Below are 2,134 nucleotides of genomic sequence, written 5' to 3'. Positions count from 1 at the left end.
ATAGAGATGGTCCTTGTTAAGCACGTAAAGATACGGCTCATCCAATGATATCTCATCACATCGCTAAAGAACTTTTTCCTCTGATAGGCATCAAGATCCGGTGGCTCTAAACCGCAAGATAGGTAGTTCACAAGATCCGTGAACCATGGGAGGCTTCTTTCCTTGATCGTGTTGGCCTCTTCCACCTCTAAGTAAGACCGTACCAACATGAGATGTTCCTCAGGTAAAGCATCGTTTATGGGGACCTTTTCTTCAATCCTCAGCCTTGAGAGATGATCTGCGGCCCCGTTTTCAATGCCCTTCTTGTCAAGTATTTCCATGTCGAATTCTTGGAGCAATAGGACCCATCTCAAAAGCCTCGGCTTAGCGTCTTTCTTAGACATCAAGTACCTCAAGGCCGCGTGATCAGTGTAGACCGTGACCTTTGATCCCACTAGATAACTCCTGAATTTGTCAAATGCAAACACAATGGCAAGCATTTCCTTCTCGGTGGTTGCATACTTTTCTTGAGCTGAGTCCAAGGTGCGGCTGGCATAATAAATCACATGGAGTTTCTTATCTTTCTTCTGCCCCAGGACAGCTCCCACGGCATAGTCAGATGCATCAGTCATCACTTCGAAAGGTAAAGACCAATCGGGAGCTTGTACAATTGGTGCACTGATCAAAGCCTCCATGATCCTCTTAAACGCTTCCTCACACTCTTCATCAAAGATAAACTCCACCTCTTTGCACAATAGCCTAGTTAAAGGCCTAGCTATCTTGGAGAAATCCTTAATGAACCGCCTATAGAACCCAGCGTGCCCAAGAAAGCTTCTTATCCCTTTTACAGAATTCGGAGCTTGTAGGTTCACCATTACCTCGATTTTGGCCTTGTCCACCTCAATTCCCTTCTCTGATACCTTGTGCCCCAAGACAATGCCTTCTTGTACCATGAAATGACACTTCTCCCAGTTCAATACAAGCCTATGCTCCTCACATCTCTTTAGCCTCTCGGAAAGATTAGCAAGACATTCGGAGAAAGAGGAACCGTATACGGAGAAATCATCCATAAACACCTCAACTTTCTCTTCAATTAGATCAGAGAAAATGTGCATCATGCATCTTTGAAAAGTGGCCGGTGCATTACACAAACCGAAAGGCATTCTCCTATAAGCATAAGTGCCATAAGGGCAAGTGAATGTCGTTTTCTCTTGGTCTCTTGGATCTATTGGTATTTGGAAGAATCCAGAGTATCCATCGAGAAAACAGAAATAAGGATGATTGGCTAATCGTTCAAGCATTTGATCAATGAATGGTAAAGGGAAATGATCTTTTCTTGATGCAGAATTCAATTTCCTATAGTCAATGCACATGCGATGGCCGGTTATAGTTCTTTGGGCTATGAGTTCATCCTTATCATTTTTTACCACCGTGATACCACCTTTCTTGGGCACAACGTGCACAGGAGATACCCACCGAGAGTCAGAGATTGGATATATGATCCCTGCCTCAAGGAGCTTTAGTATCTCCTTCTTAACCACCTCTTTGAGGTTCGGGTTAAGGCGACGTTGGTGCTCAATAGAGGACATGGCTTGGTCCTCCAGGTGGATCCGGTGAGTGCATATATCAGGAGAGATTCCTCTTATGTCGGCCAAGGAATACCCTATTGCACGTTCTTCATGTTCAAGCAAACTATCGTTTATGATCACAGGGAAAGTGGAGTTCAAGCCTAAGAACGCATACCTGAGCCCTGTTGGTAGAGGCTTGAGCTCAACAGGGGGAGCGTCTGCCTCATTCCAATCGGTATCAAAGCTATATTGGCCCGGAACAGCTTCCTCGGCCTTTTCCTTGTTCTCGCGCGGATTACCATCGTCCTCGATATGAGTTGCCACGGCCATGATATCCCGAGGTGTCTCCTCTGTTTCCATGGACCCCTCGCTGTCTAAAATGTCGAGGCCACTCTTTCTGAGCTCCAAGAACCTAGCCTCAGCTCCAAGTTCCTTCGGTTGGTCCAAAAGTTGCTTGTACACCTCGCTTTCCTCGTTCAAGTACCCGTGCTCGCTTTGTTCACGTGTAAGGACCACTTGTAACGGATCCTCTGCGTTCAACTCTTCCAGGAGCTCATCAGCTAGCTCCTCCATCACTCCACATAGGT

At 46.0% G+C, this 2,134-nt stretch overlaps 1 protein-coding gene across 1 annotated transcript in view; it reads left to right on the top strand.

Annotated features, from left to right (window-relative positions):
• The window catches only part of LOC112089127 (pyridoxal 5'-phosphate synthase subunit pyroA-like), a 28,065-nt gene that overhangs the window by 17,422 nt on the left and 8,509 nt on the right, over nt 1-2,134 (top strand). The window lies entirely within an intron of this gene.

Source organism: Eutrema salsugineum, unplaced genomic scaffold (genome assembly GCF_000478725.1).
Source record: "Eutrema salsugineum unplaced genomic scaffold, Eutsalg1_0 scaffold_12, whole genome shotgun sequence".
NCBI classification, from domain to species: Eukaryota; Viridiplantae; Streptophyta; class Magnoliopsida; order Brassicales; family Brassicaceae; genus Eutrema; species Eutrema salsugineum.
The sequence above is the reverse complement of the archived record's forward strand: the minus strand, read 5'-3'. Positions and strand labels throughout refer to the sequence as shown.